The 26,186-nt window shown below is 40.9% G+C and overlaps 1 long non-coding RNA gene across 3 annotated transcripts in view; it reads right to left on the bottom strand.

Annotated features, from left to right (window-relative positions):
- Nucleotides 1-7,272, bottom strand: part of LOC116586210 — a 98,268-nt gene extending 90,996 nt beyond the window's left edge. For 2 of the 3 annotated variants that reach the window (XR_004283932.1, XR_004283931.1), the window contains exons 1-2: nucleotides 6,986-7,272; nucleotides 951-1,085 (exon numbers count right to left, since the gene is read on the bottom strand). This is a non-coding gene — a long non-coding RNA (uncharacterized LOC116586210). Of the gene's footprint in view, nucleotides 1-950; nucleotides 1,086-6,524; nucleotides 6,756-6,985 lie in introns of those variants that run through there. The other variant, XR_004283933.1, reaches the window with a different exon arrangement.
- Nucleotides 7,273-26,186: the final 18,914 nt, after the last annotated feature.

Here is a 26,186-nt window from a genome sequence, read left to right as displayed (position 1 = left end):
GAGTTAGATCCTCTAGTATCACAGTCACAAGAGGCCTGCTGTAACTGTACCCTCAAACCCTACACCGTGGGCTGTTGATGCTAAGAAACATGAGATATCAGTGGGGCTGTGACAGAACTGACAGTGGTGGGTTATGGCCAGGAACGGTAATGTCAGGGCCTTTACAGCAGGTGCAGACAGATGAAAGGTCTGTACACACCAAATTCCCTTTGGGCTCAGACACTGTTGAAACTAGGTTAACTCAACCTATTGTGTTTCAATAACATGAAACTTTCTTTGGAATTCTTATTGCATTATTTTGTGCAACCCTTGCTATGCAGATCAGATTTTGCTTCATAAAACATCTCTGGAGAATATATAGTAAACAATGTAGTTTTGGTCGATGGCTCAACGTAGCCAAGTACAAAAAAGGCTTATTACCTTTGGTCACCAACATTTCTCTTAGAGATATTGCTTAGGTTAGTCTTACCAAGTAAAGACTGGCTAAGTGTTCTTTTTTCCTCCTGGACACCCTGCTAGACCATATTTTCCAGTCTCCCTAGGAGTTAGGTACAGCCATCTGATAAGTTCTTCCCAAGAGAATATAGGCAGAAGCGATGTATACTATAGGTCTGAGCTATAACAAACACCTTTTCTCTTTCCTTATGTCAGCTAAATTCATAGGACCCTGTTAAGGCCTTACAGAATGACAGAGCCACTAACTGCAAGGAGCCCTGGTCCCTGAAAGACTGTGTCGAGCAGTCTTCCTGCCAGCTCTATCGGATTGACATAAAGAGGAAAAACAAACAATAGGAAAACTCATTTAATGTTATAACACTAAGATTTTAGGATTATTTGGTAGAGCAATTAACCCACCCTAACTAATAAATCTCAACATTTGTATATGAAAAGAATAATATTACCTTCTCAATTCATACATATAAGTAAAAATAAGAACATATGAGACTTACTGATTATTCCAGTGGAAGTTCAAATGGCTTTAAAAGACTTTGGCATTTGGTTCTACAGTCTTTGGTAGGTATCGGACTTCATTTTTGGTGAATAGATGACACAAAACTGAGGGCTTTCATTCCTGTTTCCTTTACCTAGAATTTAATTTAAATTACATGTTCAGTCTTTAGAAAATTATTCATTTTCAGTATTACTCAAATTATAGTATCAATAAGTCAGAATACAGGACTCTGTCATCCCTTCTTAACAAGGAAGAAAAATATGGGGCACCTGGGTGGCTCAGTGGGTTAAGCCGCTGCCTTCCGCTCAGGTCATGATCTCAGGGTCCTGGGATCGAGTCCCGCATCAGGCTCTCTGCTCAGCAGGGAGCCTGCTTCCCTTCCTCTCTCTCTGCCTGCCTCTCCGTCTACTTGTGATTTCTCTCTGTCAAATAAATAAATAAAATCTTTAAAAAAAAAAAAAAACAAGGAAGAAAAATAACTGCATACATAGTTTTTAAATGTTTCAATTTTTTTTATCCAATTATATCTCTTGGTACAATAAGAATAAATGCTCATGCCCCTGACACATGCTCACAAGAAGTAGTTATCCGATTATTAAACACTTATTATTGCATTTATGCCATACTGCCATGGCTTATCCTTTATTTTAATATATGCTCAATGTATTCAGATAAACTCGAGATTCCACAAATTATTCTTGGAAATGGTTCATTCTCTCAAAGTCTTTACTTACTTCAATCTTGTATTATGCTATATGGCCAAATTTGGAATGCTTGACTCAAAAGCCTCCAGATATTTTTTCTCTTAGATGCTTTTGATTGACTATTCAGAGATTAGTTCACCCTACACAGAGTCATTGAACTCAGTCATCTCAAAATAGCTAAAACAAAGCAGTATAGATCAGCTCCAGGTTCAATGGTCACACTGTAGGAACACAATTCATTTGCTAATTAGATACATACTATCTACACTACTGCCTCCTGCCAGCTTCAAATTTCTGTTTGTGAGACCTCTCCATTTGCCTGAGGAATGAAAATAAAATAGACACCTCCCTCCGCTTTGCTAAAGTCTTCCATGGAAGCTTTTCTCCTACTTCTATTTTTTTTTTGAATGTTAGATTGTAGCTCAGTCTACCAGAATTCATATGAATATCACTTCAGCCCCTTGTTTCTGCCCACTGCCCCAAATTAAAGCCATTATATAAATAGTTAGATATTAACACAATTTTTGGAAACAAACAATTGCCATATTATAGTTCTGCCCAGAAGCCGAGATCAGCCCTAATTTGGACCCAAACTTGTGGACAGATTTTGCCCTGCATATGCCTTGAGTCTGCTCAATATTGAGCTCCCTGAAGGCTGTAACTGTTTGGCTTTTTGAGTATATGCAGCACCTGGTATGGGGCCTAGAATGTAGTTGTTTCCCCAAAAAAAGTATTTTATTGAAAGGAGGAAGTTCCAAGAGATAAGGATGGAGTGCTTCATATGCCATGAAATAATTTGGACTTCATCTTGGAAGAACCAGTAATTTGAAGAAGGGGAAAAACATGAATACAATTTATTTTTAAAAAGCTCCCTCAGGCAATATATGCGGGGATGTACTGGCCTCTAAGCTATGTGTGAAAGAAAGGAACTTTGTCTATCTTGTTCATCACTGGTATCCCTAGTATACAGCACAGTGCATGGAACATACAACGTACTCATGAGATAACTGCTAAATGAATGAATGAATGGATGGATGAATGAAAAGTCCATGAAGTTAGTCTCTGAATCTTCCACAGGAACAGGGAGATTTCAAGGCCTTATGGGGAATTCTGATCTCCTCTATGTTAGCCTTGTGATTTGATTTTTGAGCCAGAAGCTTGTTCTTGATCCATCTGAACCTCTAAGAAATTTACCAGAACAGAATGAGATGTCACTCTGATCTGGAGAAATCTTTTTGGACCCAACTAGTCATATCTCTTGGGCCTCCACTGGAACTGATTCATTCTCAAAACATAGAGAGGAATGAGCCAGCCTCCTTAAGAACATTTTCTCAAGGGACATTTGCAGGATGCTGGAGGTCCCTGTCAGTCCATTCTCAAAGTAACAGCATTCCAAAGGAAGGGTACAAACCATAGGACCAGCAGTTAATTTTATGGTTGATAAACATGTTTCAACCTTCAGCTCCCAACTGGGCAGTCTCTAGAGTGTTGACCTTTGAAACATGGGCATCACAATCTGACATTTGAGGCTGTTTAGTGACTCTGGTGTCCACACAGTTTAGTAAGTCTTCCTTCTCACAAAGCCTCCTCCCTGCCAACCCTAACTATTCCCAAATATAAATGAGAAAATTAAACATTTACCTTGATGAGAAAATAGCGCTCTCTCATTGACACTTCTTCACACCCTCACCAATGTGATTTAGTTATAGTTTTTAGTAGCTGTTTTTACATTTTTAATTATTTTGTAGAGTTAAAATATGTAATAATGGATAACTGTGCAATACATTAAATACTTATGGGTATGTTGTGCCTTCTGTTATAATATAAAATCCATCTATTCTGGTTGATGGGTTTTAACCTCACACAGAATACTTTAAACTCCATTTGGACTTGTGCCTACAATCACCTTAGCAAAGTCTCTTAAGTAACTGCGCACAGCCTAATTAGTATGCATTATCAATTAACAAACTTAATAGCCGGCAGATTGATTAGATCCTCTGTTGCAGGGGCAGAGCTGAAGCGAAACAGAATGAAAAATCATTGCACGCGTACACTGCAGCTTTGTTATTTTCTCAGATCCCCTCCTCCTCTTTCACATTCCTTTAATTAATGCATGCATATGGTTCTGCATATCTGGTAAGCCTGAGCTTTTCCTAACTCTTTCATAAAGCTCATTCGTAAACAGAGGGAGTCCATGCGTCCCTTTTCTTCCAGGGCTTCTGTATATATCTTTTTCACCCCTCTTCTTGCCCTTTGCATGGCACTGCATTTTAAAGGGCTGCTTCTCCCATTCTGATTATACTCCCTGTGCTGGAAATGGGAGAGGAATACAAAGATGAGCAGGAAGTATATGCTTTTTAACACAGAGGACCGCTCAGGAGTCACATCAGTGGGGCTCTGACAACCATAAAGTGCTTCTGGCAATTATTTCCAAAAAGAATGGTGCAAATGGACTGTCCTGTTACATCTTGTCTATTTTTGATGGACTGGAAACAATATGAATAAATGAAGGAAAATCCACATTTCCTGAAAGCAGGGATCAAGCTAAAAGGAGTTGCCAACTGCACTGTTCATAAAATGCTGGCATTATAAGAATTTTACACCTTCCATAAACATTCTACACAAAACCCTAAAAAGACTTCTGAAGACATTTCCAACACCATAAATTGTTACCCTGTAGTGCTGGTTTGGGTTTTATTTTTCTATTTTAAACAAAGTAATGGTTCATGCCATTTTTTTAATTTATTAACTGTTCTCAGATATAGTATCTTTTTTACTTCTATGCAGAGAGTTATAGTTAGGATACGGAAGGGGCAAAGAGAAGTTTTAATTTCTGTTTCGAAGGACACCTGCATTCTGGTGGTTTATTGACTGTTGCCTCCAAAATCATAGTAGAGATAATCCTAGGAGTCCCAGGTCTAATCTTTTAAACTTTTTCTTGACTGTCCTTTGCAAAGAAGGATCTGCCTTTCATTCTCCCCTTAGCTCACCATGCTCCAGACACAGTGGCCTGCTCACTACTCCTGAACACACAAAGTTCATTCCTCTACTTGTTTCCCTCTGCCTGGAATGTTCATTTTTATTTTTCTTATGGTTTGCTTTTTGTTATCACATAGGTCTCAGCTCAGATATCATCTCATAAGAAAGGCGTTCCTCAATCACCCAGTCTTAAGAGATGCCCACCCCCCTCACCCAACCACCAGTGCTCTTTTCACCATTCTATCATAGTGATGTCACGGCTTTTCCACCATCTTCCATTATCTTACTTATTTGCTTCTTTACTTAATGTATTAATTCCCCATAAGAATGCAAGCTTCTCCTTAGCAAGGATCTAATGTGTTTATTCACAGCTGTTTGGCTTCAACACTAAGCACAGTGCCTGGTACATTTTAAGAACTTAACAAATGCTTGTTGAATGAAAACATGACTGAATAAGTGAACTGAAACATGACTGAGTAAGGGAATAAATAAGAAGTGGGCATTAGTATGTATGTGCATTGGCAGAAGAGAAAAAGGATTAACAGTGAATGAACCCAGAGCAATACCAACATTTACAAAACAAGACAATGGACAAAGGACATTTCTCCAAAGAAGATATCTAAATGACTATATATCACATAGAAAATGTTCATCCTTACCCATTAGAGAAATACAAATCAAACCTACAATGAGAGAAATACAAATCAAACCTACAAATCAAACCACTATACGCACGAGCATGGCTGGAACAAAAAAAGACAGATAATAACAAGTGTTGGTGAGGATATGAAGAAATGTGAACTCCCATACGTGGCTAGCAGGAATGCAAAATAGTGCAGCCTCTATAGAATACAGTCTGGTAGTCCCTCAAAATGTTAAACATAGTTACTGTATGGCCTAGTAACTCCACTGTGAGATATATACCCTAGAGAAATGAAAACATATGTCCATGCAAAAACCCATACGCAAATGTTCATAACAGCATTATTCAAAACAGCCATAAAGTGAAAACAGCTGAAAGTCCATCAACTGATGAACAGATAAATAAAATGTGGTATGTCCATGCAATGGATTACTATTCAGCCATAAAAGCAATGAAGTACTGACACATCTACAACACCAATAAACCTTGAAAACATTATGCTAAGTGGAAAAAGCCAGTCATGAAACACCACATTGTGTACAATTCTATTTATATGAAATGCCTAGAATAGGCCAACTTACAGAGACAGAGGATGTATTAGTACTTGCATTGGGCTTAGAGGAACAAAAAATAAGGAGTGACTGTTAAGGATACCAGGTTTCTGTTTGGAGTGATGAGAAGACCATAAAATTGATTACAGTAATGGTTGAATGACTCAATGAATATACTAAAAACCACTGAATAGTCCACTTTAAAGGTGAATTGTATGATATGTGAATTACAGCTCAATAAAGCTTTTTTTAAAAAAAAAAAAAAAAAAAAAAGGAGGGGGGGAGGAGGAAAAGAAGTTCATGAAAGAGACTGCAAGGGCTTGGCAGAACTTATGAGGCACACCAGGAGTACAGGGTATCAGACTGTTTCATGAAGGAGAAGGCGGTCATCAGTGGCCACTTCTGCCATTTATCAGGTAAAATAAGGACTGAAAAGTGTCCACTGGAGCTAGAAACGGAGGTGCTCAGTGGCTATGGCAAGACAAACACGAGCTCCAGGGAGGCATCTGTTTGGGTTTCCCAGAAACAGCCCCTGAAATAAGGATTCATGGACAAGTGTTTCCTTGAGGATAAGAGGGCACTGTGATGGGGCAGCGGGGAGAGGTACAGGAAAAGGGCAGGCAGCAGTGAAAGGTGCCGGGGATCAACCAGAGCTGAATCCCTCTGGACCTCTGGAACACGGTGCCAAAGCTTACCTCAGAATTGGAATTGTCCTGCTCCCGCAAGGGAGTGGCCGGGTGGGGGGCGGGCCGCCGTCCCTACCCGCTGCCAGACAAGGGGAAACACTGGAAAAACCCAGGGCTGCGGACAGGGACCAGCATGTCTTCTCTGAACCAGCGAGCTTGGGCAACCGCAAGGCGGCGCCGGGAGCAGGGAAGCGCTGCAGAGCGCGTGCGCAGGGCTGGGGGCAGCCCGCCTCCCGGAGAATGCCGGGAAGGGCGGTAAGCCCGGCAAGGCTCCCTCCAGTGAGTAGGTTCGTGAAGAGATGGGGGCAATACCTTCGAGAGAGATGGGGTTCTCTGCTGAGGTGGACCCTGTGGCAAGGTCAAAGGCTTGAGGAGGTGAAGAGAGCCTGGCCTTCTCTTAGACAAATTTTCGTGTTCCAAGCCCGCTGACCATCCCTCTGTCCCTCATCCTGCAGGGATCTGTTGTGTACCTCTGCACGGCTCTCTCCCAGTCTCGTGTTTGTCTTTCACGGGTCCATTCCACCAGCAGTCTGTGAACCCCAGAAGGGACTGACCACGGTTATGTAATCCCAGTGCCCAATCGGCTCCCATCTAAGACAACGTGGAGGACAGTAACGCCCTTTTATTTTTTTTGCTTTGTCTTTTTACCAATTTCACGCCCAAATTAATAGAACTCTTTCCTCTCTGGGCTGGTGGGCTGGATGGAAGTTAGAAGGGTAGAGAATGGGCTGCCGAAATGTAGGGTGAGTGGAAGAAGGTCCTGCCCTGTCCTTAGCCACTCTGACGTTCCTTGGCTTAATCAGACTCTCACAGCAACCCTGTGACTTCCTCAAGGGCAGGAACTGTGTCACATTGGTTCTGAATCCCTAGTGTTTAAGTCTCTCAGGCTCTTAGTTTCCCAGTAAGTGCTTTTCAGCTGAATTGAACTGGGGGTAGGGGGGGCGTTTAAGGCGGAGACACCTAAAGTGGTCAGTTGTCCCCAGCCTTCCCTCCTCAGCTAGTCTTCTGTTAGAACCCCTCCCCGGTCTGCTTTTCTGTGTAGGGCTCTTTGCTGGCTCCTGTTCCACCAAGACTTAACCCCTCTCAACCCCGCCACCCTGTTTTCATCCTCACTCTCCACACACCAACTCCTCAGACCTGAGGAGACATTCTCCTTTATCTTCTCCAACAACTGTACTTCCCTTTCTTTCCCTGGTGGCAGTACCATTTCACATAATAGCCCTGATGGGTCCCACGATTTTAAATTTCACAGACCATTCATTATTTCAAAAACAGATTTGTGAAACAAAGATTTGCTACATTACTGAAAACATCAAAAATTGCCATCTATCATCGCCATAACTTCATGTGAGAAAGAGCATTTAACAACAGCAAAAAAACCTCCCCCAAACAGGAAGCACATGTTTTCAGAATGAAGTTTGAAGGATGCTTTCTAAGAGAGCAGTGTCAAATCTATGTTTTCCTTATTTTTTTCATTGTGCTATAAATTGGTCAAAATTTTGCCAAAGATCAGTGTTGAGAAACACTGCTCTATACTCTATAGTAGAATTTGAGTCCAGGTGAGGTCCTAGGAGGAAGAGAGAGGTTTTGGGGGGCCAAATAAGGCCATATGTAGACATGTACCCACCTTATCTGTGCTTTTGTAAGACTGGTCCTGATTAACGATATCCACAGCTCGTGTCTGATTCTGGGTTTTGGCTCAGGTCCTGATCTGAGTCGTGAGTTCAAGCCCCATGTCAGGGTTTAAGCTCAGGGTGGCATCGGCTTGAGATTCTTTCTCTGTCTCCTTCTGACCCTCATGCTTATGCTCTCTCTCCCTCTAAAAAAAGTAAATAATTTTTTTTTGTAAATAAATAAATCTTAAAAATCAAACAAAACAATATCCACAGCTGAACAAGAAGTCTAGGTCCTTTTTTCCTGCCCTCTATTTTCTAGGACCCTCACCTGCCTCCCACCACAGTTACGATCCTATACCTCCCAATCTAGTTTGTTCTTCACTTCTCTTGAGCAACTTCTAATTCTTTACAATATTTTATATTCTTAACACCAGTTTAAGGAAATTAATGTTCAGATATTCTGACGATATTTGGAAACTATTTTTACTGGGAGAGCAAATGAAATTAGTTACCAGGGTAACTTGTTACTGAAGGCTTCTAGTTCTTGGTCTTTGCTTTTCCTAAGGTATATAAAACCTAGTCTGCAGGGTGCCTGGGTAGCTCCATCACTTAAGCGTCTGCCTTCAGCTCAGGTTATGATCCCAGGGTCCTAGTATCGAGCCCTGCATTGGGCTTCTTGCTCAGCCGAGAGCTTGCTTCTGCCTCCACCTACTTCTGCTTTTGCCTGCTTCTGCCTCTGCCTGTTTCTCCCTCTCCCTCTGCCTGCTGCTCCCCCTGCTTGTGCTCTCTCTCTCTCTCACTGTCTCTCTCTGTCAAATAAAGAAATAAAATATTTTTAAAATAATAAATAAATAAATAAATAAAACCTAATCTGCCAGAAACAATGGCCAACCCAGAAGCAATGAGCAACCTAGTGCCCAGATTGTGTTATTATTATTATTATTTTATTTTACTAATCTTCTTTCTTTCCTTTTTTTTTTTTTTTTAAGATTTTACTTATTTATTTGTAAGAGAGAGAGCACAAGCAAGGGGAGTGAGAGAGGGAGAAGCAGGCTCTTGACTGATCAGGGAAGCCAATGTGGGGCTCAATACTAGGACACTGGGATCATGACCTGAGCTGAAGGTAGCTGCTTAACTGACTGAGCCACCCAGACGCCCCCTGCTTTTTTAAAAACTATACTCCAAAATGGGCCTTGAACTCATGACTCAGAGATCAAAACCTGAGCTGAGATCAAGGGTTGAATGCTTAACCAAATAAGCCACCCAGAAGCCCCCAGACTGTGTTTTTAAATGCAATTTCCTACTAAAAGGGATCAGTGCTCCTTGGAGATGTGATTGACTGTAGAGTGTGAGCGTGACATACCTTGTCATACCAGAAAGCAAGAAAACACTTGAAGGCAATCAAGTTCATCTCAAAAGACATGGGAGCCAGCTGAAAGGGGTTCCCACTTCTCAAAGGTGAAAGAATCTGAGCATCAAAAAGAATAATAAGTATAATGTATTGGAATACATCAAAAATATTAAAATCTATAAGTGCAAAAAAATTAAAAATAATTGATAACTTTGGATGATGCCTGGAAAACAACTCACAGTCTGGAAACCGAAAAGAATCAGCATTCTTCCTGCCTTTTCTGTTCCAATAATACCTCAAGGCAACCAAATAGTTGTTAGTTCTTCATAGAATAATTATAGTTAACAAATGCAAAAGGAATGATAGAATCATATAGCTATTTTTCTATCATTTTTTTAATTTTTAATTTTTTTAAAAATTTTTCTATCTCTTAATGAAATAATGATGCTCTCCTGCCAGAATACCCATGCTAGAGATTACAATCTATAGGAAAAAACAAAACAAACAACTTGCCTCCCATGAATTGTTACCGGTTATATAGTGGCATGTAAGACTGCACTACTTAATTTTAATGTCCCTCACAACTGAGAGATTGAAACTGTGCAGGAAGACTTCATTGTTTTTTAGTAACATATAAGAAGAATAGCAGTTACGGAAGTAGATGGTGTTGGGCAAAAAAGCTAGTTTTTTTCCCAATCATTTTGTAAAAACTTGGACAGCATGTCGAGGAAACGTGACTAGAGATTGGAGGTGGGAAGCCAGGAAGGCAGGGCTCTTGCACTCACGTACCACTCACTGCAGTTTGCATAGTCCAGCAGGAAGAAGGAAGATTTCTTCTTGGTCCAGCAAAAGCAAGCTACCCCTGCCCGTAGCCAATAAAGAAGTCACCATCACTTTAAACTCTCATTTTCCTCTGGTGAAATTTTGTTCAAAACCAACTCACCCAATTCCCCTTTCCTCTATGAAAGGACAGTCTCCTCTTTTGTTCTCCAGACTTGCCTATGGTTCCCTATAGTTTGCTTGTCCCAAATAGCAATTTTTCTGCTATTCTTGAATAAACGTGATTTTGCTGGCTGAACCACTTACCTTTTCCTTTTAAAAGATAGACAAAACACAGAGAAGGGGACGAAGCTAGTTCAACACCGGGCTTGCTTGCGATTTCTTATTGAAGCAGGATGGAACAGTAACAGAGCAGTTAACGCTTATTGAGTACTTACTGATGGCAAGTCACTATGCTTAAGTACTTTATGTTACATAAAACAACACTATGAGATAGGTACTATTATCCCCTCCCTGCAGATGAAGAAACAGAAGTTTAGAGAATTAAAGTAACACCCCTCTTCCATCCATGAACCTGCTAAACACATTAGATAAATCTGCTTCCTACACTGTGTTCTTTGTCCAATTGTTCCTTTAGCCTCATAACTGCAGGTGCCATTTTTTAGTGCCCACTATGGTCTAGTGATCTGTAATTTACATGTATCAATTCTCTACAATCCTCACTCAAACTCCAAGAGGGGAGTCCTATCACCTTCGTTTTATAAATGAAGAAACTGAGGGCAGAGAAGTAAATTGCCCAAAATGACACAGCCAGAGGTAGAGCAGAGTTTCAAATTGACCCCAATGCCTATCTCTCTGCCCACCCCCTTTTTTAAAGAGAGAGAGAGAGAGAAGGAGCACAAGCCAGGGGGAGGGGCAGAAGGAGGGAGAGAATCCCAAGCCGGCTCCCTTCCCAGGGTGGAGCTCAACACAGGGCTCTATCTCAGGACCCTGAGGTCATGACCTGAGATGCAATCAAGAGTCAGATGCCCAACAGATTGAGCCACCGAGGCACCCCACAAAGCCTGTCTCTTAATCACTACCCTGTTATCTACAGCTCAAATGATTCCTCCTCTGTTACCCACTATGATGTTTATTCCCTCATTTATGGTACCATGATGTCACCCAAGTTCACTGAGGGTAGGGATGGTGTCCATTCAGCAAATACGTCTCAGCCATTTTATATGCAGGCACTGAATCTTCTGCCATGCCGAGCACAAAGCTGGTGCTTCCTAAATGTCATCTGAATTGCATACAACTCTTAAGATCAGGATGAAACAAACCACTACTTATAGGCAATATTTTTTAATGTACTATATAATTATTTCCTCCCTCCCCCCAGATATTTACTTAAGTAAAATAGTATCTATCATACTGGAAATCATTGTTTTGGACATGTGATAGCCCGAACAAATATAGAATTTCATCAGGACTGGAAGTAGTGCAAAACTGAACAGTAACATGGTATTATGGCAGGTTCAGGTGAGAAACCTATGACCTTTTAGAGGCAGAGAAAAGCCCAGAAGCTCTAAACTTTCTTTCTAAACTGTTCTTTCTCTGGGCCTAGCAATTTCCCCTGTAGAGCCTTAAAATTATAAATTGCCACTCTAACACTTTTTAATTTTAACACTGCTGATAAAATATAATTGTTCAAAGTGAAAAAGAAAAAAAAATCACTCTTCCTTATTTAATGCAAATGAACTAAATTGGAAAAATTACATGTTTCTGCCTCTGAAAAAAATCTATGTCTCTTATTTTTATCATCCTCAGTCCTTTGTTTTATATCGTTTACACTCAATTCAGAAAATGCCTGTCTAAATTCACTTTCTTAGCTTAAGTTACTAACCCCTTGTTCTTGTATTTGACACTAACTCAAATAGCCTTGAAACAATTATCCTCTCTATTCCCTTCAGAATTGTCTATACTTTAATGAGTTCCCACTTAATCTCTCCTTTGCCAAAGAATACCACTCTGATTAGCTAAGATCCTTAAATCCCCATGTGGTTCTCGTGCCCTCTGTTGTACCTTCTCCATTTCTATAATATCCTTTTATAATAAGGTGACTGGAATTGTGCATAGTATTCCAAATGGGGCCTTGCCAATCCTCACAAAGAACCTGGATAATTCCCCGGATTTATATTCAATCCCTGTTCTTAAGCATCCCAAATGAGGGCTCTTACACTGTCTTTATGGCCATTAAAATGCTGAGTTCTCTTCTATTTCCCCTTTTATCCATCCAAATTTCTAGTTTCCAAACATGCGAGGGAATTGTGGACTCTTTTGGTAACTAAATATGCACTATTTTTCAATGCTTCTGGGACATAGAGAAAGTATTCATGTCCTTCAGTCAGGTTCATTTCAGAGAGCAGGAGCTAGAGACTCTTTTTTCAAGAAGTCAATGATTAAAAGGGGATTCATCCTTTGGGAGATTAACACTGGGTTTGTTTTGAACAGACCCTATCTCTTCCTCCTCCCTAGCACCTCCTTCACTCCAAGAGTTAAGTCTAAAGCTGAAGATGAGGCCGGAATAGAGAAGAAATAGCAAAGGCTATTCAATGATGTACGTTCTTGAGTAGAAAATTTGGTGAATTCAGGTCTTTGAAAAGATCACTAGGACCTATAGAATACAGTGCTCTAAGTGGTTTTGCATCTAATATCAAACATGCACATTTGTGCACACACATGTGTGTACACACACACACTCACTTTGTATATCCCAGCTCTTTGGTCAGTAGGAGTTATCTAACTGAGGTGAGGGTGGTGAGGAGGTGAGGGTGGGCTAAGCATTCCAAGCAGAGTGAACCACATGTGCTGTCTTCTCCAAGCTAACTTAAGAAGTCACAAAGAGTCATTTCTGTTAAGTTCTATTCATTTAAAATGAGGGACCAGGGGCGCCTGGGTGGGTCAGTGGGTTGAAGCCTCTGCCTTCGGCTCAGGTCATGATCCCAAGGTCCTGGGATTGAGCCCCGCATCGGGCTCTCTGCTCAGCAGGGAACCTGCTTCCTCCTCTCTCTCTCTCTGCCTGCCTCTCTGCCTAATTGTGATCTCTGTCTGTCAAATAAATAAATAAAATCTTTAAAAAAAATGAGGGACCAATGCCAACTCATATTTAAGGGGAGGGGAATGAGATTTTACTGTTAATGGGGAAATATAAAAAATTAACATGGTTAATTTATATTAACCTATAAATTAATTCCCAGCCTGGTTTCGTTTCTATTGTCAAGGATCTTAAAAGAGAGAACATAGCCTTTCACAGAATGCTCCTATAAGGGTCTGATGTTTACTTGCTACATCAAGATACATGATGGAACCTGTGTCTCCAAATTGATCCTGCTCATTATGGGAGAGATTCCTACCTCTTTGTACTAAAACAGTGAGGAGGGAGGGAAGAAGGTAGACTGTTAGTTTACCTGGGAATCAGAGATATTAGGGAAAGCAGTCAACTACTCTGTGATAGAGGCTGCCTTAATCAAGAGAAACTAGAAGGAAAAATATATTAATGACATATCCAAGTTTTTTGAAATTGAACTTAGAATTATCTAGTTTAATGATTTATTTTTCAATATGAAAATTCTGCTTATATTGACTATTTTGCTCTCACAAATGTCAAGTCATTTATTGTATGGTTAAGGTGCCCATATTTTCAATAGAAGTATTTCCTTTTAAATGTTAAGTGATATCAACCCTGAAATCAATTCATTTTCTCCTTGTGCTAAAAATTAGAATATCATGGCACGACACAGTCTAATTGATGTTAACAGGATCAGTCCAAAAAAGAAGACCCAAAGTCTTCTATTCGATTTTCCTTTTAAGACTCACAATTGAGGGGCGCCTGGGTGGCTCAGTGGGTTAAAGCCTCTGCCTTCAGCTCAGGTCATGATCCCGGGGTCCTGGGATCGAGCCCCGCATCGGGCTCTCTGCTTGGCGGGGAGCCTGCTTTCTCCTCTCTCTCTGACTGCCTCTCTGCCTACTTGTGATCTCTGCTTGTCAAATAAATAAAAGTCTTAAAAAAAAAAAGACTCACAATTGAATAATAGTAGGTATTTTGAATTCATCTACATTTATTGATCTAACTTGTCAGAATCAATCAATAATCAGTCAATATGTTCTCTGAACTAAGCAGTGAATTTGGGAACATTCAATTCAAATCTTAACACTGCCATGGTGACCCCAGTCCAGTCACTTATCCTTGGTTAAACTGCTTCTCAGTTTCTTCATCTATCAATATGGCACTTTTGCCACATTGCTTTTGCCACAATAATAAGTTGATTTGAAAAGTATAACCCCTAATGCCTAGTTATTTTCCCCTGGGATGCTGTGCTTATAATTCCAGAAGTAGCTAACAGCGGAAAAAATAGGGTCATGCAGATTCAACATGTAGATTTACTCTGTCTGTGAACACTAATGTCTTAGATGTAATGTAGGAAGTTGAATTTTTTCTATAAAAAACTTTATTCATTATTGAAACTAATATAAACTTGTTAATATTCTGGTTAACTATTGCTATGTAACAAACTACTCTAAAACTTAGTGGCTTAAAACAATAATTCATTCTTAGTATTATATATGATTTTGCAGGAAGGAATTCAGAACAAGGAATTTAGACAGAACAATGAGGATGGCTCATCTCTTCATTATGATGCCTAAGAATTCAGCCAGGTAACTGAAGAGACTAGGAGTTGGAAAGCTGGTGGCTGTTGGGTCTCTGTCTCTTTCTCCCTCCTTCCTTTCCTTCAGGATACATAACTGAATGTTTTACCACATATCCTCTCCATCTAGTTAGTTTGGGCTTGCCCATGGTATGGAAGCCTCAAGTCATATTTCCCACATGGCGACTGAGGGCTCTAGGAAAAAGTATGCCCATGAACAGAAACCAGAAGACACAAATTATCTTAAGTAAATGTTGACCCAAACCAATACAGCGCGGGTTCCATCATATTCCATTGGTCAAAGAAGACTCCACACAGACTCCAGAGAAAGGAAGAGTTTTAAAGGGTTTTATTCCAGAGAATAAGAAGGGCTTTAAAGTATCTAAATCTCTTTAATCCACCACAGTTATTTGTATCTTACTGTGACAACGTAGCAAGCACTTTAGCTTCTGATAATGGAAGAGAAACCCTTATTGGACCAAGCCTCTTGTTTTCTTTGAACCATGTATAACAACTATAAATACTGTATAAGATATAAATAAACAAATACCTAAAGGCACCAGAGAACAACCAAAAGCAGACACTGGAATGGAGCCAACAATTTAAGGAAACAAAGGTACTGGATGACTTTTTCATTTTTTATAGCTATTTACCTAAGGGCAGGCCCTAGTCCATGCTGAGCAGAGCAGCTAATACAAGGACAGAAGATCTGAAGTCCTACTGGCTTAAAGAATAAGAGGAAGGAGTTCAGAGCTACCATAGCAGTCTAAAAATGAAAAGGGAGATGCCCCAAAAAGGGAGAGCCAGAGGGAGAGTTCCAAATTTTGTGTATGTATTTTGCCAGGTCTCTAGATGATCACTGAACTATTTACACACAGGGCAGACTCCAAGCAGCCCAGGTGAGACTGAAAGTGTTAAATGAGACTTCAGTTGCTGGCCAAGCAAGTTAGCTGCTGTTTTATTAAAAACAAAACATTAGGGGTGCCTTTGTGGCTCAGTTGTTAAGCGGCTACCTTGAGCTCCGGTCATGATCCCAGCATTCTGGAATCGAGCCCCACAGCACCCGGCTTCTTGCTCAGCTGGAAGCCTGCTTCTCCCTCTCCCATTCCCCAGCTTATGTTCCCTCTCTCACTATGTCTCTCTCTGCCAAATAAATAAATAAAATCTTTAAAAACAACACCACCACCAAAAACAAAACAAAACAAAAACCAATAACTTTCAGAAGGACAAAACAGACTCACAGGGTCCAGGGTCTTTATATATATCTTTCAATGTCCAGGATACCACCCTAATGTATAAATATCTTAGCAAATGTGATCAGGAGAAGATGGAATCAATGAAAATCAACCCAAAGATGACCCATGTTTTGAAATTAGCAAAGAGTTAAAAAAAAATAGTTGTAACTATACTCAAGGACATAAAGATTAAAAAACTTTTAATGAATGAACAAAAAAGAAATCTCAGTGAGCGGCACCTGGGTGGCTCAGTCAGTTAAGCATCTGACTCTTGATTTCTGCTCTGGTCATGATCTCAGGGTCCTGAGATCAGCCCTGTATCACCGAACGTGGAGTCTGCTTAGGATTCTCTTTCCCTCTCCCTCTGTCCCTACCCCCCACCTCAGCTTGCATACATGTGTATTTTCCCTCTCTCTCTCTCTCTCTCTCTCAAAATAAAGTCTCAGTAGGGAAATGGAATCTATAAAAAAATGAATCAAATGGATGGCCTAAAAATGAGAGATAAAATATCTAAAATAAAAATTCATTGGTTGGACTTAATAGAAGAATAGAGGTGACAAAGGGGAAAGAGTCAGTGAATTTGAAGACCAATCAATAGAAATTATTCATTCTGAAGAACAGAGAGGGGAAAAAAGTGAAAAACATGAACAGATCCTCATGGATCTGTGGGACAATATTAGAAAGTTTAGCACATGTGGGGTGCCTGGGTGGCTCAGTGGGTTAAAGCCTCTGCCTTCGGCTCAGGTCATGATCCCAAGGCCTTGGGATCGAGCCCCACATCGGGCTCTCTGCTCTGTGGGGAGCCTGCTTCCTCCTCTCTCTCTCTCTGCCTGCCTCTCTGCCTATTTGTGATCTTTGTCTGTCAAATAAATAAATAAAATCTTTAAAAAGAAAAGAAAGTTTAGCACATGTGAAACTAGAGTCCCAAAAGCTGAGGAGAAAGAGAATGGGGCAGAAAAAAATATTTGAAGAAATGACCAAAATTGCCAAAATCTATGAAAAACTGATTTTCAGATGCAAGAAACTTAACATACCATAAGATGGATAAATGTAAAAAAATTATACTCTATATACATCATAGACAAACTTCTGAGAAAAGATAAAGAAAAAACCCTAAAAGCAGCTCGAGAAAAGTAACACATTACACACTGGGAAACAGCAATAAGAATTAAGGCTGACTTCTTGTCAGAAACAAGAGGCCAAAAGAAATATTCAAAGTGCTGAAAGATAGTCAATTCTATACCCAGCAAAAATATTCTTCAGGAATGAAGACAAAACAAAGATGTTCTCAGATAAAAAACAGAATACTGGGGTGGGCACCTGGGTGGCTCATTGGTTAAGGGTCTGACTTCTGCTCAGGTCATGATCTCAGCATCCTGGGACCAGCCTCCAGTCATGTTCCTCACTCTGCGGGGAGTTTGCTTCTCCCTCTGCCCCTCCCCCAGATCTTGCATGTGCTTTCTTTCTCTCAAATCAATTAATTAAATCTTCAAAAAAAAAAAAAACCCAAACAAAAACAGAATACCAAGAAAAGATATAATACCTTGCTAGCTCTGATTGAACTTACTAATAGTTACTGTTAATTTAGGATATAAATATATTTTGCTTTTTTGGAAGTCCTGACTATTCTGCTACTCTAGTTCCTTTCTGTTGGCTCTCATTTATACACAAATGCCCCACTTGCCAAACCCTACTTCTGCCTCCTTTCTCCTCCTGTGTATCAGGGAGTGGAAAGCGTATTGACTGGACAGTAATAAAGAGCTATAATTTTGAGCAAGTACTCTGTGCCAAGATCTGTCTATGGATATTACATTTAATCCTTATCCTTATCAACAGTTGGGGCTGATAATATCAGGACAAAATCACCGATGAGAAAATAGGCTGAGAGAAACTAATTACTGGCAATGTGTCCAAGGTCACAGAGCTAGTTAGTGCTAGAATCAGGCCTAAGAAGAGGTCCTTGACCTCCTTGAATAATATTTCATGGATGTTTATGTATAGCTTGAAAATTGACTAAGTCCCTTACAGACTTCTTCTAAAACCTTCTTTATACTATCTAAACAGCTCTAACTCTTTTATTTTAAGGGCAAAATTTCAGGCTATCACTCTGATAGTCTGTTAATTGCCTGCTAACTGCCTGACCTCTCTCTCTCCCTACATTCTCCTTCCTTTAGCAACTGAGAACACCCTGACAGCTCCCAGCAAAACACACACCACTGGTTTAGCTCGGCTCACAGCTTCTCAGCTAGAAACTGTATTCCCTAGTCTCCCCTGAAGCTAGGTGTGGTGTGAAACCAAGTTTGGGCAAAAGGGATATGAGTGCTTCCAAGCACGGCCAGAGCTCAACTTCTGGTTCTTCAAGAAAAATGCACTTGGCTTAGATCCCCTACTCTTCTTCTTAAGGGCTGGAAAAATGCAAACATGAAGCTCCACTGTGGACCTAAAGATGGAATCCACAGGAGCAAGACAGCAGAGCCAACCTGTTCACCAGCCCTTAATGATGGCTCCAGATGACTTGCTGCTGACCCAGGCATGGACTACCTTTATAATATCTTAAAGAAAAATGAAAGATTAAAAAGTTTAAAGGCATTTATTGGAAACCTGGATATTTCTGTGACTTTGGCATTTTACCTAACCTCTCTAAGCTTCTATGCCCCTATTTCTTTCTTCCTTCCTTTTTTTTTTAAATTCATTTGACAGACAGAGATCACAAGTAGGCAGAGAGAGAGAGAGGAAAGCAGGTTCCTGGCTGAGCAGAGAGCCTGATGTGGGGCTTGATCCCAGGACTCCAAGACCATGACCTGAGCCGAAGGCAGAGGCTTAACCCACTGAGTCACCCAGGTGCCCCTCTATTTTTTAAAAAAATGATTTTATTTATTTAACAAAGGGAGAAGGAGAGAGCATAAGCAGGGAGAATGACAGGCAGAGGGAGAGAGAGAAGCAGACTCCCTGCTGCCCAAGGAGCCCAACATGTGGCTCAATCCCAGGACCCTGGGATCATGACCTGAGCTGAAGGCAGACTCCTAACTGACTGAGCCACCCAGGGACTCCTTTGTCCCTGTTTCTAGGGTGGGGTGATTATTTCTTTTCCTCATAGTATTGGCCTGAGGCTGGAATAAGAGAATATGTGCAGACATTAGCACAGAGCCAGAGCTCGCATATGCTACATGTATTATGTGCCCCTGGCTAGAAGCTATAGAATATTTGCATATAGACATGGTCTTTTCCTTCAAGTACCAAGTACCTTCTGACTCTGAAAAGAATATCTGCTTAATGAATATTGTTGACCTATGAATGGCAGCAGAGAACTTGCAGCTGCCAGGCCAGGAGGGAATGACGCCATAGGCTGTTCTAATCTTCACTTGACAACCGTTCATCTTCTCCATTCCCAACTCTTCATCTCTCTTAAAACAACGAAGGGCGTTTTTGTGTTTGTTTTTGTTTTTTAAAGATTGTATTTCCTCAGGGACACCTGTGTGGCTCAGTCAGTTAAGCATCTGCCTTCAGCTAAGGTTATGATCCCAGGGTCCAGGGATCAAGTCCTGCATGGGTCTCCCTGCTCAGCGGGGAGTCTGCTTCTCCCTCCGGCTCTCCCATCCCCACCCCCATTCTCTCTCTCACTCACTTAGTCTCTCTCTCAAATAAATTCTTGACAACAACAACAAAGGTTTTATTTATTTATTTGAGAGAGAGCACCAGAGAGAGAGAGAACAAGCATGAGTGGGTGGTAGAGGGAGAGGGAAAAGCAGGCTCTCCGCTGAGCAGAGAGCCTGATGTGGGATTCAATCCCAGGACCCTGGAATCATGACCTGAACCAAAGGCACACGCTTAACCAACTGAGCCACCCAGGCGCCCCCAAAGGGTGTTTTTAAAAAACATCTTCTTCTACAGTTATGAGGGATATGCTTATGAGGGATATATAAATGCAGATATATACTTCAGGTTGATTCTTAGAAAATTAATACCTCACTTTCAGGCCAGCTCATTACTGAATTACTGGGATATTAAATTTCTTCTAATAAAATAAATTACTGTTTTTCAGCTCTATTATTAGGAACTTCCCTCCCGGTCCTGCGCCCACCCCCAGCCCAATGTGAGTTTCCCTCAATTATCTTTCAAAAGAATCTGTAATACATTTAGAAGGTGATGGCTTCATGTTCACCATTCACTTCGTGTCTTTAGCACCAACGGAGGAAAGGTTAGAAATATAAGCGCAGCCCCTTGTTTATTGCAATTTCACAGCCGTGGCAAATGCCACAGTTTTGGCAGCAGGAATTAGTCAAAACTTGGCAGTAATACTTCTTTCCCTCTCACTGCCTCATCTCCCTTCAAGTGGTTGCCATTTAATACCTATAATATGTTAATCTGTGAAAATAAGGACTGAAAGGGGGACAAGGAGAGGGGGTTGGGGAGTTCCAGGATCAAGGGGAGGGCAGGGCCAGACTGGCCAGGGAGGAGGAGAAGCCAGAGAGGAGAGAATACCAAAATGGGAAAGAAGGGAAGAAGGGGCAGAGGATAGAGCAATACACAGTTTGGGCAGAAGTACAGTTGACCTTTAAATGAAACAGGGAAAGAAAGACGTTTCATTCATGAAGAGGAGGAGTCATTTCAATTTTTTCTCTCTGGCAATGATAGAAGGATGATGGGGTAGAAATATAATAATAACCTCAAAACTGATGAAGGAGGCAAATCCAAGTTTTGACTCCCTTTTTTGAATTCTGGCAAATGTCAAAGTGTATTATTTGTATCAGTGCTAAGACAGTCATCTCCCTGCCTGGCACCCTCTCCTCCCACTCCCCCACCCAGTCCTGCATCTGGTGATATATTATGGCAGTATCTTTTAGTCTAGGAACAGTTCAAAGCAGGCCAGACTCTGACTCCCCAGCCCTAAATTCTAAACTCCCAACAGGGTTTGGGCACCTATGATTGGCTAGGAACTAGGGATGGTGATAGTAAGGGTGGTATGGGAGGTCTAAGTGACATGTTGGTTGAGCTCTCATGTTATGGGATCCTAACACCTTTACGAAGAAGGCCTCCTATCTGCTGAACTGCCCCATTACCTAAAGTTGCTGGCTTTATGCCCAATGCTTCACCAGCCTACCCCAACCCACAGGGCTGCTCAACTGTCATAGAAGAGGCAGAGGTGACTTGCCTCCCAATCTGCCATACTGTGGAGGAGAAGAATAAGAGAGAAATGTAAATGTAGAGAAGAAAGTGGTCTAGAAATCTCAGGAATGGGAAAAGCCTATGAAATCTGAACCTCAATTTCTAGAAACTTCTACTAGTTCTGACTCAGCAATTATGAAGCAACTGCCTTTGGAACAAACAATTCCTCTTTCAATAAACATGCCCGGTACAAGAAGGCCTAGAAGAGGGGAGCATTAATGTTTAAGTAAGACCATCTGGCTCTATATTTTTTCTAATGTAAAAGAATCATAATTTTTGCAAAAGGTTCTGAATGAACATCTTGGATAGTGTCTGGATTCACTTGTCACATGAAGTACCGGTGTCCACATTTGGACTGTGTGGCTTCATTCCTCTACCCTTCCAATGTCGAACTATTATAGGCCAGACCCTTCTCCTACTTCCCTAGTATGATTCAAATTCCCGCCACATTGGCAAAATCCCAAGAAAGCCAGGAAAAAAATTTCATCGTGGCCCAATCCTCAGCTCTGCCCCCATAGAAAGGCAATTCATGAGCACTACTTTTTCATTAGTCATCTTCCTCTAGCAGAGCAGTGCCTGGGTGGCTCAGTCCATTGAGCCACTCTTGATTTCGGCTCAAGTCATGCGCTCAGGGTCCCAGGATTGAGCCCCACACCGGGCTCTGCACTCAGCACAAAGTTTATTTGGGATCTCTCTTTCCCTCCCTCTGCCCCTTCCCCCTCCTCACAGGTCCATGCCCTCTAAATAGAGAGAGAGAGAGTGAGAGAGAGAGAGAATCTTTGAAAGAAAGTGAGGAAGAAAGAAAGGCTATCAGAGAACAAAGTGCCTTTCACCAGCTCAAAACAAGCTACTCTCATTCCAAGGAATCTACCAAGGAAAACGCTCAGCTCTCTCTCCATCAGTGGCTTAAACCTTTCAGTTTCACTTGAGACAGATTTGAGTTGACTTGTCAAAGGCTGAGATAAAGCTGGAAGTTGAATTTGAAAGGAAAAGGGGGGAAAAACCACAAGTTGTTGGATATTTCTTCTGTGCATGCGAGCTGTAAAAGCTTTTTCTGCAGATTTCTTATACCTATCCCCAGTACAAATAATAGGTAATTCCTTTTGGAAAAGTAGTCACAAACTAAAACTGAGAGGGTATGTGTAGAAAGAGTCCATTTTCCACAAGGGGTAAAGTGGGGTATATTGATTATAAGCATGAAGTCTGGAGCCAGACTCCTTGAGTTCCAATCTCGGCTCCTCCATTTACTACTTCTGGGACCTTAGGAAAGTTATTTAATCTCTGCCTCCATTTCTTCAACTGTAAAATCCAAGTGTTATTAATATTGTGAGCTTCAGGGATCCCTGGGTGGCTCAGTTGGTTAAGTGTTTGCCTTTGGCTCAGGTCATGGTCCCAGAGTCCTGAGACCCTGAGTTCCACATCTGGCTCGCTGCCCAGTAAGGAGCCTGCTTCCCCTTCTGCCTGCTCCCTCCCCCTGCTTGTTCTCCCCACCACCCCACCCCCACCTCCCACAAATAAATAAATAAAATTGTTTTTAAAATGGTGTGGATTTCATAGTGTTTTTGCGATGATTAAATAAGCTAATGGGCACCTCGGTAGCTCAGTCGTTAAGCGGCTGCCTTCTGCTCAGGTCATGATCCTGGGGTCCTGGGGTCAAGCCCTGCAGGGAGCTCCCTCCTCAGCGAGAAGCCTGCTTCTCCTTCTCCCACTACACCTGCTTGTGTTCCGGCTTTCACTGTTTCTCTCTGTCAAATGAATAAATAAAACCTTTCAAAAAAATAATAAACTGACAACTGGCATGTAGCACTCTACCTGTTTTAACTATGATGATGATGATGATGATGATGATGTACTCTTTGGAACACAGAGCAGTGTCTTAGTTGTTGGAAGAGCCATGTCCAGGAGGAAGAGCCCTGGGTTAAGTAACCCCATCTTCCAATTGTTTTGCAATTGTGACTACTCATTATAAATAAAGAGAAGAGACTGAAGAAAAGATGAGCAAACAATTAAGGTGATATTTCCCAGCCCTGTTGGGTAAAACTCCCTTACCCAAATAAAGACTCCAAGTAGACAGCTACAAATTAAGGAATTCCTAAGAGGAACTTATGCTGGCCACAAGGAAGAAGCTCACAAAATACACTTTTTCTCATTATGTAATTGTCAGTTTAGGGTTATGTCTGACACCAGCTGTCTCAAAATGAAACATTTGGAGTTAGTCACATTTATTAGTACAGAACTGATTTACAAAACTCAAAGAGGGCATGGAATTCCTATGAACTGTAAATTAGTAAATTGCTTTTTAATCTACCATAAAAGATCACTAAAAAGTCTTTTTAAAATCAAAGGTCTGCTAATTCAATCATGAACACGTTTACCCAATGGTGCTCAAGGCAAGAGGAAACCTTAAAGGCTGCACAATTGCCATTTAAAACATATAATTTAAAAAATGATTTAAGTTTAATTACTATATCCAATGCAGATATGCATTATTCTGAGTAGGCATTGGCCTTGACACCAGTATTTGCTTTAAAAATATTTTAAGATGAAATGACACTTTTGCATTCTGTGTTTCCTAATCATACCTATTGCTCTGTGACCCGAGAGAGACACTGGCAAAGATGAGAATACTGTCGGGGGTGCCTGTATGGGCACATTCTGCTAGGCATTCAGCTCTTGATCTCGCTAGGGTCTTGATCTCACAGTTGTGAGTTCAGGCCCCACACTAGGCTCTGTGCTGGGTGTGGAACCTACTGAAAAAAAAAAAAAAAAAGAAAGAAAGAAAGATAGACAATAATACTGTAGACAGTCATATTCTTTGGGGCTAAGTGTGTGCTTTCCAAGCTTCTGTGTACAGAGAGGACAAGAGAGATTGAGTTAGTTTGGTATAGGAATTGTAGAATACATACTATATCAGACACAAAACATTCTAGTTCACCAATCTGTCCCCCATTTTATAAATGCAGAAACTGAAACCCAGAAATGTGAGGTGCTTTGCTTGCCATTAGTTAGGGCACAATGTCAGTTCTTCTCTTAAAAGGTTCTTCTCTTTTTATTTTTATAACCATATAATATATTTTTATCCCCAGGGGTACAGGTCTGTGAATCGCCAGGTTTACACACTTCACAGTACTCACCATAGCACATACCCTCCGCAACGTCCATAACCAGTTCTTCTTTTAATTCAGTCCTTTCTCTAGTTAACCAGTTCTCAAATTTGAAAGTGCTTACAAATCATCTAGAGATCTTTCTCAATATGGTGATTCTTGTCCCTCCCATTCTGACTCTGCAGCATTTAACAAATTCAGGTGATATGAATGCTTGGACCCAGAGACCACACTGAGAAATTCTGTAATAAGTAAAGTGTCTTATAGCAGATGCTTTTCAACTTATTAAGTTATTCAATCCACAAATTAAAGCTATTTTTAAAACTGTACAAATGAACCTCAAATATGCCCTGACTGGTACACTTTGCTCCTCAGTACACTTTTCTACCCAAAATATGAGTGGTAGAACAGCAGAACTGTCCTCACATGGGAGCTTGTTAGACATTCAGAATCTCAGGCCACTACCCCAGACCTAATGATCCAAAACTTGTGTTTTGACAAGATTCTTAGGTGTTATCAAATGTACAGCAAAGCTTAGTAATCACTGATAAAAGTTCCAGCCCCTTGCTCCAAGAAATCTGTTGTGGTTATCTATTACTGAATAATAAACTACCACAAAATCTTGTGATATACAAAGACAATATTATTCTATCTCATGATTATATGGGTCAGGACTCAACTGAGTGATATGTTCTGTCCCACGCTGGGTGGCTTAAATGTTTGAAGATGGGTTATGGAACCACAAAAGACTTCAAACAGCCAAAGCAATCTTGAAAAAGAACAAAACTGAAGGTATCACAATCCCAGATTTCAAGATATACTACAAAGCTTTAGTAATCAAGACAGTATGGTACATGTGCAAAAATAGACACACAGGTCAATAGAACAGAATCAAGAACCCAGAAATAAACCCACAATTATAGGGCCAATTGCTCTTCAACAAGGGGGTGAGATTATGCAGTGGGAAAAACACAGTGTCTTCAACAAATTGTGTTGGGAAAACTGGACAGCTACATGCAAAAGAATAAAACTGGACCACTGTCTTACACCATACACAGAAATGAACTCAAAATGGATTGAGGGCCTAAATATGAGACCTGAAACCATAAAAATCCCAGAAGAGAACACAGGCAGTGATTTCTCTGCCTTTGGCCATAGCCATAGCAACATTTTCCTAGATATGTCTCCTGAGGCAAGGGAAACAAAAGCAAAAATAAACTGTTGGGACTACATCACATTTAAAAGTTTCCGCACAGCAAAGGAACAGTCGAGAAAACTAAAAGACAACCTGCCAAACAGGAGAAGATATTTCCAAATGATATATCTGATCAAGAGTTAGTATCCAAAATTTGTGAAGAATTTAAACAGCTCAACACACACACACACACACACACACACACACACACACACACATACACACAAATAATCCAATTAAAAATGGGCAGAAGAGAGGTACCTGGGTGGCTCAATGGGGTAAAGCTTCTGCCTTCGGCTCCGGTCATGATCCTGGGGTCCTGGGATTGAGCCCCGCATCGGGCTCTCTGCTCAGCGGGAGGCCTGCTTCCTCCTCTCTCTCTCTCTGCCTGCCTCTATAAATAAATAAAATCTTAAAAAAAAAAAATGGGCAGAAGAGAGGTGCCTGGCTGGTTCAGTCAGTAGAGCATGTGGCTCTTAATCTCAGGATTGTAAATTCAAGCCCTATGTTACATGTAGAGGTCACTTAAAGATTAA

Source organism: Mustela erminea, chromosome 3 (genome assembly GCF_009829155.1).
Source record: "Mustela erminea isolate mMusErm1 chromosome 3, mMusErm1.Pri, whole genome shotgun sequence".
NCBI classification, from domain to species: Eukaryota; Metazoa; Chordata; class Mammalia; order Carnivora; family Mustelidae; genus Mustela; species Mustela erminea.
This window is presented reverse-complemented; position numbering and strand designations above follow the sequence as displayed.